The 12,587-nt window shown below is 37.8% G+C and overlaps 1 protein-coding gene across 2 annotated transcripts in view; it reads right to left on the bottom strand.

Moving 5' to 3' along the window:
* The window catches only part of LOC136876169 (coiled-coil domain-containing protein 103), a 76,413-nt gene that overhangs the window by 53,174 nt on the left and 10,652 nt on the right, over positions 1-12,587 (bottom strand). Inside the window, exon 1 of one of the 2 annotated variants that reach the window (XM_067149892.2) lies at positions 3,476-3,493. The exons of the other annotated variant lie outside the window; for it this stretch is intronic. The gene's annotated coding sequence lies outside the window, so the exon portion shown is untranslated. Of the gene's footprint in view, positions 1-3,475; positions 3,494-12,587 lie in introns of those variants that run through there. 2 annotated transcript variants of the gene reach the window in all.

Here is a 12,587-nt window from a genome sequence, read left to right as displayed (position 1 = left end):
TGTGCTATTTACCAACTGATGAGCTCAACTTAGCACACTGAGACGAAACGCTGGCTACCAGGAATGAGTAAGCTGGAAAATTTATAATGTCCAATAACGGACCAACTCTATTGGTATTATATGGTAAACCCATGGTCGCTGCACGATCGATGTCGAGTAATGTCGATATTTCGGCCAGTGTTGCCATCCAATAATGATGGACGAAAAAGATTGACCATCCACTAAGAAATGTGTTTCTATTTAGGGTGAGATATACAATTTAATGTGGAGCTGGTTCACTCTGGCAAAAGATTTCTTTAAAGAATTGTCACATGTGAATCTGGCATATTCATGAGCCATGAATGTAATGAAATTGAAAAATTGATTTCATATTTAGCATACTTAATAAATTAATAAATTAATAATAATTTGATTTTCATATGAACATGAAATTTCTGGTAATAAAAGGAAACAAAGAACAATGGAAGAAAACACTAAGGAAGAAGAAACAAAATAGTGGGGAAACTTATGTTAACAGCAAAGGGGAGACTGTCCAAGGAAAGACATTTGTTGACTTTAAAGGTGGAAACACAATACTGTCACTTCACGTGAGTTCACACGTATCGTGATGCAATAGAAACTATCCAGAAAAATGTGCTCTGCCTTTTCCACGCTGTACAAAATGTAGAGTGATCACACTGCACTCATGTCACGGCTGTTCATGTCGGTTGCCGTCATTATGACGTAGAATCTGGCAACAGCACTCCTCACGTGGAGCACATTTTTCTGCTCTAGCACATATCTGGCGGTGTGAGGTGTGAATAAAAGCAGTTTCTTTGAGCGATATGGAAGAAATGTTAATTGAATTGCTGCAGGTGTATGAGAATCTGTATGATATAGTTTCAATTAACTACAGAAACTGGCAAATGCGGCACGACGCTAGGGACGAAATACAAAAGCAAACAGGTTAGTACTAAAATGTACTAATTTTAATAGGAATTCAGTTGTTGAAAACAGTCCTCACTTGTACTTATGATTATTATTACAATAATAATAATAATAATAATAATAATAATAATAATAATAATAATAATAATAATTTACATACTATACAAATTACAAACAGGCTACAAATTATTCTGCACCGGACGTGTTGCCCGTGTGCTTAGGGGCGCGCAGGTGTGAGCTTGCATCCGGGAGACAGTGGGTTTGAACTCCACTGTCGGCAGCCCTGAAGAGAGTTTTCCGTAGTTTCCCATTTTCACAGCCACGGCCGCTTTCCCCCCATTCCTAGGCCTTTCCTATCCCATCGTTGCCATAAGACCTATCTGTGTCGTCGTGAAGTAAAGCAAATAATAATAAAAAATATATATATTCTGTTGAATCAGTGAATAAATGTTTATTGTTTGACCTATTCACTAACACATAGTTCTTTTCTTCTTTGTTAAATTAATTCTTCCATGACGAACAACTGGAAAATGCCATGGCACACAGCCTTCAGGTGAGTTGAAGTGATTTTTGAAATTTTCTCGTATCTAAAAAGCCTCATATGTAGGATTTCTCCAAATCAGTTGCAAATGCACAGCGTACTTAGGCCAACAATTTCATCCTTGATGAGATTATGTAAGTAGTTGAATTCATCTATGTTCAGCCTAAAGTACATCTGAAATCTTTCTGGATGCCCATTTAGCTCCGTTACTAAATTTGCGTATTCACACTTTTCTTCCCTCCGCAACTCAGTTTCATGTGCCCATTGTTGTTTGCAACAGACAGTACTCATGGCAACAGAAACAGCACAGGCAATTAAAAGATCATCAGAATCCTTGAACTGGATATACAGTTGTAGCTCGTCATCGGACGAAGTATATTGCGTACTACAAACAACATGACAGTGTGTTTCCCGTCTTCAAGCCACATGCACTGACATCATCAACCCCCCCGTCCACGCTGACTCAGCTTAGCCAGAGTTCACGTAAAGTGACGGTAGTGTGTTTCCGCCTTTAATGTTCATGTAGAGGAAAATGCTGGCAAAAGATAAATTGTAAGGAGAAAAGACATTTTTTGGAACATTTTACGAGAGTGGGTTTTAGGATGTGCAGAAATCAATAATATCAGGTTCGGTTAAAACTGCCCCCATCAAGAAGAAACGTTCTAAATCCAAAAAGAAGTTTTCAATCGAGCTCGATAGCTGCAGTCGCTTAATTGCGGCCAGTGTCCAGCATTCAGGAGATAGTGGGTTCGAATCCCACTGGCAGCCCTGAAGATGGTTTTCTGTGGTTTTCCATTTTCACACCAGGCAAATGCCAGGGCTGTACTTTAATTAAGGCCACGAGCGCTTCCTTCCCACTCCTAGCTCCTTCCTGTTCCATCATCGCCGTAAGACCTAGCTGTGTCGGTGTGACGCTAAGCCACTAGCAAAAAAAAAAAAAAAAAAAAAAAAAAAATTCAAAGCATTATTATATTCCTAGTGCAGATGGGAATGATGTGAAGATATGTAAAGAAAGATATTTAGACACTCCATATTTCTGGCAGCAGAGTACATCGAGCCATAGCCAAAGTAAAGACCACATCTCTTAGTGACAAGAGAGGAAAACACGTACCTCATAATAAAAGTGCTGATTCAATTATTATTCACATCCAAAATCATACTGATAGTTTTCCACTACAGTGAGTCACTACTGCAAAAGAGATTCATCAAAAAAGTACTTGGACACTAGGCTTAATCTTAGTTTGGTGTATAGACTATTCATTGATGAGCTGAAAAAAGAAAACCCTAATGTAAAACCTCCCAGCCAATCATTGTACGAAAAGGTATTCAGACAAGACGTTAGACTCAGTTTCAAGCCTCCCCAAAAGGATATATGTCAAACATGCAACAGGTTAAACATGCTAATGAAAGCGGAGGAGACACTTAGACCTAGCGAGGTGGAAACTGAGAAGCTACCAACAAATAAACCTTCTCTCCTTTGATACAGATTAGGTGGAAGTCCATATATTTTCTGAAAGTTTATGTCACAAGTAGAAAAACTATGAAATCTTATGGGCAGAGGGACAAGCGTTTAAGAGCTATAGGACCCACAAACTATCAGTAAAGTGTTGGAATAATGACACCAAAATATGCTAAAATGCTTGTTTCTTCTATTTATATGAACTAATAATATGGTAAGGAGATGGAGATCTCAAGATAAAGGAAGAAACAATTCACTGAAAAGAAACAATATACTTTGGGATGTTGAAAATGTGACTTGTTATTGACTTCAAATGAAATCTGTTACGAGAGACAATCAATGTGCGATTCATCAAATAAACAGTAAGACGGGAAAAAAGAGTTCAGAATGGGCACATTTTACAAAAGCACACCCATACACTTCGCACACCCATCATTTGACAATTAAACATTACGGGAATATGTCCATTTATACACACTTAAATGATACATTGTGGGTGATGTTGTGATATTGCTGTCGTATTAACGTATTGTATGTCTTCTTCTTACATTGCAGATGGATCCTAAAGTTGTTGTGGCTGCCTTGGTCTCCCGATTTGGAACAAGCAATCAGTCTCTGAATGTCTAGGAACTGGAGATGATAAAACATATAACTACACTCGATATGGAAATTGTGGAAGAGATCCGGAGATTAGGATTTGCTGGAGGCGAGGGAGAGGAATGGGATGAGGAAATGGACTTCAGAGATGATGATGTCGATATGGAACAGCAATGTTCCTTTACAAGTGATTATTTTCATTTTGACCATATTGAAATTCAATTATTAGATGTTAAACAATTAATTTATTGAAACACCTATTCAATACTATTTAAGTCTTTAGGACTATAACACTGTCATTATATTAAGTTTGAGTTGGTACATGTTTCGCCTGTCATTACAGGCATCATCAGCCATGAAATCTATCTCCAAGTCAGAGCTCTGAGTGGATGCTATACTAGGATTATTCATAAATCAATATTTTTTATATAAAAGTTCTATTCTCTAGTTGACATGTGCATTTGTTACTCAATCAATACTGATCTGCATTTAGGGCAGTCGCCCAGGTGGCAGATTCCCTATCTGTTGTTTTCCTAGCCTTTTCCTAAATGATTTCAAAGAAATTGGAAATTTATTGAACATCTCTCTTGGTAAGTTATTCCAAACCGTAACTCCCCTTCCTATAAATGAATATTCGCCCCAGTTTGTCCTCTTGAATTCCAACTTTATCTTCATATTGGGATCTTTCCTACTTTTATAAACGCCACTCAAACTTATTCGTCTACTAATGTCATTCCACGCCATCTCTCCACTGACAGCTCGGAACATACCACTTATGATATACTAACAATTTGTTGGTTGTTTTGATCCACCTTTTCAAAACGAATTAGGTTGTGTTGCTAGGTCGTAATAATGTTACAACACTAATTTACCGGTAAATAATGTTACAACACTAATTTACCGGTAAATTAGTGTTGTAACATTACGACCTAGCAACACAACCTAATTCGTATTGAAAAGGTGGATCAAAACAACCAACAAATTGTAAATTAGTGTTGTAACATTATTACGACCTAGCAACACAAACTAATTCGTATTGAAAAGGTGGATCAAAACAACCAACAAATTGTTAGTATATCATAACATAGTTCAATACAGGTCTAATCATGAGATTAGTTACATGTAATATACCACTTAGTCGAGCAGCTCTCCTTCTTTCTCTCAATTCTACCCAGCCCAAACTTTGCAACATTTTTGTAACGCTACTCTTTTGTTGGAAATCACCCAGAACAAATAGAGCTGCTTTTCTTTGGACTTTTACCAGTTCTTGAATCAGGTAATCCTGGTGAGGGTCCCATACACTGGAACCATACTCTAGTTGGGGTCTTACAAGAGACTTATATGCCCTCTCCTTTACATCCTTACTACAACCCCTAAACACCCTCATAACCATGTGCAGAGATCTGTACCTTTTATTTACAATCTCATTTATGTGATTACCCCAATGAAGATCTTTTCTTATATTAACACCTAGATACTTACAATGATCCCCAAAAGGAACTTTCACCCCAACAACGCAGTAATTAAAACTCAGAGGACTTTTCCTATTTGTGAAACTCACAACCTGACTTTTAACCCCGTTTATCAACAAACCATTGCCTGCTGTCCATCTCACAACATTATTGAGGTCACGGTGCAGTTGCTCACAATCTTGCAACTTATTTATTACTCTATAGAGAATAACATCATCCACAAAAAGCCTTACCTATGATTCCACTCCTTTACTCATATCATTTATATATAGAAGAAAACATAAAGGTCCGATAATACTGCCTTGAGGAATTCCCCTCTTAATTATTACAGGGTCAGATAAAGCTTCACCTACTCCAATTCTCTGAGATCTATTTTCTAGAAATATAGCAACCCATTCAGTCACTCTTTTGTCTAGTCCAATTGCACTCATTTTTGTCAGTAGTCTCCCATGATCCATCCTATCAAATGCTTTAGACAGGTCAATCGCGATACAGTTTATTTGACCTCCTGAATCCAAGATATCTGCTATATCTTGCTGGAATCCTACAAGTTGAGCTTTAGTGGAATAACCTTTCCTACAACCAAACTGCCTTCTATCAAACCAGTTATTAATTTCACAAACATGTCTAATATAATCAGAAAGAATGCCTTCCCAAAGCTTACATACAATACGTGTCAAACTTACTGGCCTGTAATTTCCAGCTTTATGTCTATCACCCTTTCCTTTACACACAGAGGCTACTATAGCAACTCTCCATTCATCTGGTATAGCTCCTCCGTCAAAACAATAATCAAATAAGTACTTCAGATATGGTACTATATCCCAACCCATTGTCTTTACTATATCCCCAGAAATCTTATCAATTCCAGCCGCTTTTCTAGTTTTCAACTTTTGTATCTTATTGTAAATGTCATTGTTATCATGTGTAAATTTTAATACTTCTTTAGCCTTAGTCTCCTCCTCTATCTGGACATTATCCTTGAAACCAACAATCTTTGCATACTTTTGAAGATCCTCGCATACACACTCCCCTTGTTCATTAATTATTCCTGGAATGTCCTTCTTGGAACCTGTTTCTGCCTTAAAATACCTATACATACCCTTTCATTTTTCACTCAAATTTGTATGACTGCCAATTATGCTTGCCATCAGGTTATCCTTAGCTGCCTTCTTTACTAGATTCAATTTTCTAATAAGTTCCTTCAATTTCTCCTTACTTCCACAGCCATTTCTAACTCTATTTCTTTCCAGTCTGCACCTCCTTCTTAGTCTCTTTATTTCTCTGTTATAATAAGGTGTGTGTTTACCATTCCTTACCTCCCTTAAAGGTACAAACCTGTTTTTGCATTCCTCAACAATTTCTTTAAACCCATCCCAGAGTCTGTTTACATTTTTATTTACCATTTTCCACTGATCATAGTTACTTTTTAGAAACTGCCTCATGCCTGCTTTATCAGCCATAGGGTACTGCCTAATAGTCCTACTTTTAAGACCTTCCTTTCTATCACATTTCTTTTTAACTACGACAAAAACAGCTTTATAATCACTAATACCATCTATTACTTCAGTTTCTCTATAGAGCTCATCTGGTTTTATCAGCACCATATCCAGGATATTTTTCCCTCTGATTGGTTCCATTACTTTCTGAATCAGCTGTCCTTCCCATATTAACTTATTTGCCATTTGTTGGTCATGCTTCTTGTCGTTCGCATTTCCTTCCCAATTGACATCTGGTAAATTCAGATCTCCTGCTACAATCACATTTCTTTCCTTGTCGTTTCCTACAAAGCTGATTATCTTATCAAATAATTCTGAATCCGTGTCAGTGCTACCCTTACCCGGTATGTACACTCCAAATATATCAAGTTGCCTATTATCTTTAGAAATGAGCCTTACACCTAGAATTTTATGTGTCTCATCTTTAAGTTTATCGTAGCTTACAAATTCTTCTTTCACCAGAATGAATACTCCCCCTCTCACCCTTCCTATCTCTATGATACAATACGATATGTATTGAATAGGTGACACAATAAACCCTTTAGAATCCTACACACACTCCAATTCCGTGAGAAAATTTCTGCATCCATTATATCATTTTTCAGCCATGATTTAACTCCTATTACAATATCTGGTAAATATATATCTATTATATTACTCAATTCTATTCCTTTCTTTACAATACTTCTACAGTTCAACACTAACAATTTTATGTCATCCCTACTTGATTTCCTGTTCCCTGTTCCCTTATCACCGCTCCCTAGGCCACCCCGTTTCTCTGAATGTACCTCCCTATTACCCTTCCAAACAAATTTCCTATCTTATACGTTCCACTGCGGTTTAAGTAAAGGCCATCTGAGCGCAGATCCCTATCTCCTACCCACCCATTAGGATCTAGAAATTTCACTCCCAATTTCCCACATACCCACTCCATAGTCTCATTTAAATCCCCAATCACCCTCCAGTCAGTATCCCTCCTACACAGTATTCCACTAATAACAATCTCCGCTTTCTTAAATTTCAACCGTGCTGCACTTACCAGATCCCACACATCTCCAACTATGTTGGTACTTATATCAGCTTGCCTTACGTTGTTGGTACCAACGTGAGACACAACCACCTTCTCCTCCTTCTCTTCTACTTTCCTCAACATTTGCCTCAACCTAATTCCTGGATAACATTCTACCCTGGTTCCCTTTCCTCCACACACTTTCCCCACGTGTCTAACGATGGAATCCCCCATGACCAGAGCCTCAACCCTACCCACCTCATTTGATCCCCTCCCCTTCTGGTTAACCCTATCTTTCCTGATAGCTGCAGAAGCTACTTCCTCCTCCCTATGACCGTGTTCCACCTGTCTTTTCCTATCCTCTACTCTACATTTCAGATTAGTGAATATGAAATCTCATATTATTGGGAAATGGCGTGCTCTCTCTTAAATGCCGGGATTATTAGCACGGGCATAGGAATGGGTCACAGTTTATTGAATTGCATTAGGCCAACATAAATGATTAAATATTCAGCCTGTATGAAAGGGTGATATGCCGCAGATGGAGGTAACTATGAGAACGCAGCGTACTTCGTAGTTACTGCTTTCACTGCTCAAATGTCAGACTTCAACTCTCGTGGGCCCAACTGTAGTTATCATTGCAACCCACTAGATGCCCTCAATTATCTGCAATAACCTAGCCTACCTGTGATATAAAAATCTTTAACACAGTCCAATTTCTTTTCTTCTGTTTTATTCTCTACTGCAAGCCTACTACAGATTGATAAAACAGATATTACTAATTATGATGGTCTTTCGGGTGAAATGAGACATTAAAGTCATTACAGAATAGCAAGAGGTTTGCATTGTCTCAAAGACCCAAAATATCATATCTAGCATTCTGTACATCATCATCATCAGTTATCAATCCTAGGACTGGTCAGTTATCAGTTCCTCCATGTTCAGCCATGCTTTGCAGTTGTCTTCATTGCTGTATAGAACTTTGCTCCTTTGCAATCCATGATCTGTTTGACAAAGGTATATTTCAGTCGTCCCCAGGGTATTTTTCCTTCAATGAAACCTTCAGTGTTCTGTAGTTACAGTGTATGTATATTGGGTATACAGCCCAAAGGCTGGTTTGATTCCCGATAGCTCTGTCAATATCTATTATAGATGACCTAGGCGTCCCTGAAGGGGCATACTAGGAAAATTAGGAGAGAGGTAGTTTCCCGTTGCTTTCCTCACCGAGCCAGAAGTAATGGTATTACTAACATTCCTCATACCTAAATCATTTTCATATAGTCAAAGCCAAGGATGAGACTGAGACAGAAAAATGAAAGTAACATATTTGTTGTTTAAAGGGGCCTAACATCTAGGTCATCGGCCCTAACATAGTGCACTGTAAACACTAGGTCTTGCCGTCATAGGTATACAGTTACAGTATTAATCAAAATATAAGTGTGATTGTATCTTCATGAAGCTTTTATAAATTGAGGAGCTAACTTTCAAAATTCAATATCTCCAAAAATTTCAAAATCCTGTTTTATGTGGAATCATGCTTGGCTTCTTGAGCTGCATCAAACCTTATTAGAATTTTGTACCAAAACTCAATATTTTCCATTATAAATACATCTGGAATATGATGTTTTTAATCAAAACTTGATATCTCCATGTGCATGTTTGTTGCGATCAAACCTTAATAAATCCATTATTTTTTAGATGGCTCGAAACATTTTTATTTCAAACATTAATGTATTTTACCAGTCTTACAAGGCTTCCCCAACATTGTTTGGAGCGTATTTTTACAATCATAACAAACAACTAATGACACCGCACCTGTCAGACCCCGCACAACTCTAGAGCGCATTATTTTAACAGGACACTGCCATTAGTTCATCCACAGTCTTCGTTGTAAGTAGGTCAACGAAGAATCTGATTGTGTATAGTGCTGATTTATAATCTGTTCAGAATTTATTATGGAAGCAGAAGTTGGAAATGTAAAGAGGGGGTACAGGAAACATCCATGTGTGCATACACCAGAAAGGAAAGAAGAGAAACGTAAGAAATATAAAGATCCTGATCCACAATTGCAAAGACTTCTGGACCGCCCTTGTAATCATAATTCCAAGGCATTAAAATTCAGATGCAGAAGTGTAACAAATGCTGACCTAGTGAAGAACTGTGCAATATTTTACAAAGTACTTGATAAGATAACTCAGGATCAAACCCTGGCACTATTTCTAGCCGTTTGTGAACCTCAGTGATGTCGTCCTAGTGGCAAGTCTCTAACAAAAACACCAAAATGTCAGAGTTAAGTGTTATCTGTGCACTGTTGCTCATTGCAATGTTCCTATATGCCTAAACTACTTGTGCTATGGCTTCAAGATCAATATGGGAATGACTGGAGAAAAGAATCCAATTTGTTTTGGTACCGCCAGCTAATCAATGTTTTTGCTGGGAAAAAGAACCTTAATGCTGAGGATGAACAGTCAGAACTATGCAGCTGCCTTAAATTTGAAAAAGCCGTATGCATTTAACCAGCGAGTTCCTTTGTGCTTTGGTTTTCGCTACCAAATCAGACATTTCAGATTCAGCAAAACACTATCAAAATAAAGTCAGAAATCCAAAACAGTGTTTTATAAATTGCAAAAGTGTTTTGGAGACAAAAATAATTTGTTTGTTATATGATGTGTTATTTTCTTAAAAAATTGTATTGTTTTCTCCTTGAGTACATAATATTTCGTGACAAAACTTCATATCTCCCTAGCCTTGTAATTCAAAACTTAATATATCCACATTTTAATTTCAAAAGTTAATAAATCCAGATGATTTCTGTAAATATCATTGGAATAAAAGCTAATGATTTCCTGGTATTTACATATACTGTAGGCATATATTGATGAGATAATATAATTTGGGTTTTTGATCAAAGTTATCACAGTAGAAGTCCAAATGTTATACATTTTTTCGTTCTCCTGTAAAAATTATAAAAGTGGAGATATTCAGTTTTGAAAGTTAGCTCCTCAATTATTCTTCAAAGCTGACTACTATTATGTGGTGGTGGTAATACCACTGTGGATCAAAGGAAAAACGTCAGTCTTTGGGTGCCAAGATTGCAGGTTGAAACTCAGCAGATGGAGTTGGATTTTTGAAGGGCAGAAAGAAAGTACATTTGACATTATGTCGAACGATGTGAGCAAGAAAAAATCTCTCGGGACATAGTTGGTGTTTTCTGATTTCTTTGCCATCTGGCAGAGTAAAATGGAACATCAAAATTAACATGCAGACAGCCTAAATGTTGTCATGTACATTTGAACATGATAGCTGCAGCCATATTATTATTATAATCGATTATACCAATTCACTATTCTTTTTATAGTAAATTAATTACCTCACTGGAGCGTCTTCCAACCGTCTTGAGAATTACTATCCTCAGCGGCTGGCACCCAGAAAAGAACACTGGAGTCTTGTGTCTGTTGCAGGTAGAAAGGAATTTTTATTTGATGTGATTCACTGCACAGGATCATTGAGAATAATGATGCTTTGAAATGTAGCATCCGTTTATATATCACATTGTACTGTCGTAAGTGTTTTTAGGGCTGATGCACAGAATTTTCATGCTTGTATTGATGTCTGGATATCAATATCCTGTGTCTAGTAAGTAGCTGGCAAATGCAGAAAATGTGTTGTAATGCATTTGTGTGTCTAAAGAAGAATTTGGAACACCTGCAGTTGAGTTTGTAAACTCCAAGTAAGTTATACAAGATATTACAGTATTTAAATGTTGAATTCTGGTGAGAGCTCTGTTCTTTCTTCTGAATGCTATCTTGTACCCTGTTTCTTTCCATGGCCATACGTGCACTTGCAAAAAAGAAACGGGCCCATCAGAGTTTATTCAAGGTTGGTTTTCCTAACTCGCAGAGTGTAAGTTTGATGTTCTTGTACCAGATCTTGTTCTTCATTAACGTGGCCTCTGCTGTTCATCTTCACATCACCTTTGAATGATCTCTGCCTCTTTAGCTCCTCTATGGCAAGAGCTTTCTGTACATGATATTCTTTGCTACATATTTGAATGTATCTGTTTACCCTCCATTTTGTCACTGATAATGCGTTTAAGCGATCTTCATATTTGACTATTGAATTTTCACGACCGCTACAGAGCGATGGCAGTAGTGCCAGACCTGTAGCTTAGATCCTTTCCAACAGAACAAAGATGACCTAGGCCACCATAGCTCAATTGGTACAGCAACCAACGCGAAATCGGGAGGTTGTGGGTTCAGATTCCACTGGTATCTGGTTGGCCATTTTTGTTCTGTACTTAACATCTCTTCAAAACGCACAACAGGTACGCAACACGACCTAATAGGTTGAAAGTCTATTTCGTTTCTCATATATGCTTGTGTGCATTCAATCTTACAGAGAAATGCCCTAATGTTCTGAAATTTTTGGCAAGCTTTTAGCAGTAATCATTCAAATATTGCAAACCATGTGACCTTGCTGCAATGAGGAGGCTTCCATGTCTCAATGAAGCAGACAGCTGAACCGCAGGTGCAACCATATCAGATGGGTATCTGTCAATAGACCACACTAACGAATGGTTCATCGAAAGGGGAGTAGCAGCCTTTCAGAAGTTGCAAGAATGGCAGTCTATATGTTTGACTGATATAGTCTTATAATAATATTCAACATCGCTTAGCTGTGTTGATACTGCTACACCTATGAAAGCAACGGAAAACTACAGCCGTAACTAACCCCAAGGAGACATGCAGCTCTCTCTGTATGAATGATGCAATGATGATGGCTTCCTCCTGGGTAAAACATTCCGGAAGTAAAATAGTGCCCCATTCGAACCTTCAGGTGGGGACAACACAAGAGGCATCAATCATCAGGAAGATGGATCCCGACACTCTGCGAGTCGGAGTATGGAACGTTAGAAGGTTGAATCGTTGTGGTAGGTTAGAGAATCTGAAAAAGGGGGAAAGACAGAGCAGGATTTTTGGTCAGGCAACTTCAGAATTATCAACACAAAATCAAACAGGGGAAATGCGGGAGCTGATTTCATAATGAGTAAGAAAATAGGGCAGTGGGTAACCTACTATGACCA

This window comes from Anabrus simplex, chromosome 6 (genome assembly GCF_040414725.1).
Source record: "Anabrus simplex isolate iqAnaSimp1 chromosome 6, ASM4041472v1, whole genome shotgun sequence".
NCBI lineage: Eukaryota > Metazoa > Arthropoda > Insecta > Orthoptera > Tettigoniidae > Anabrus > Anabrus simplex.
The sequence above is the reverse complement of the archived record's forward strand: the minus strand, read 5'-3'. Positions and strand labels throughout refer to the sequence as shown.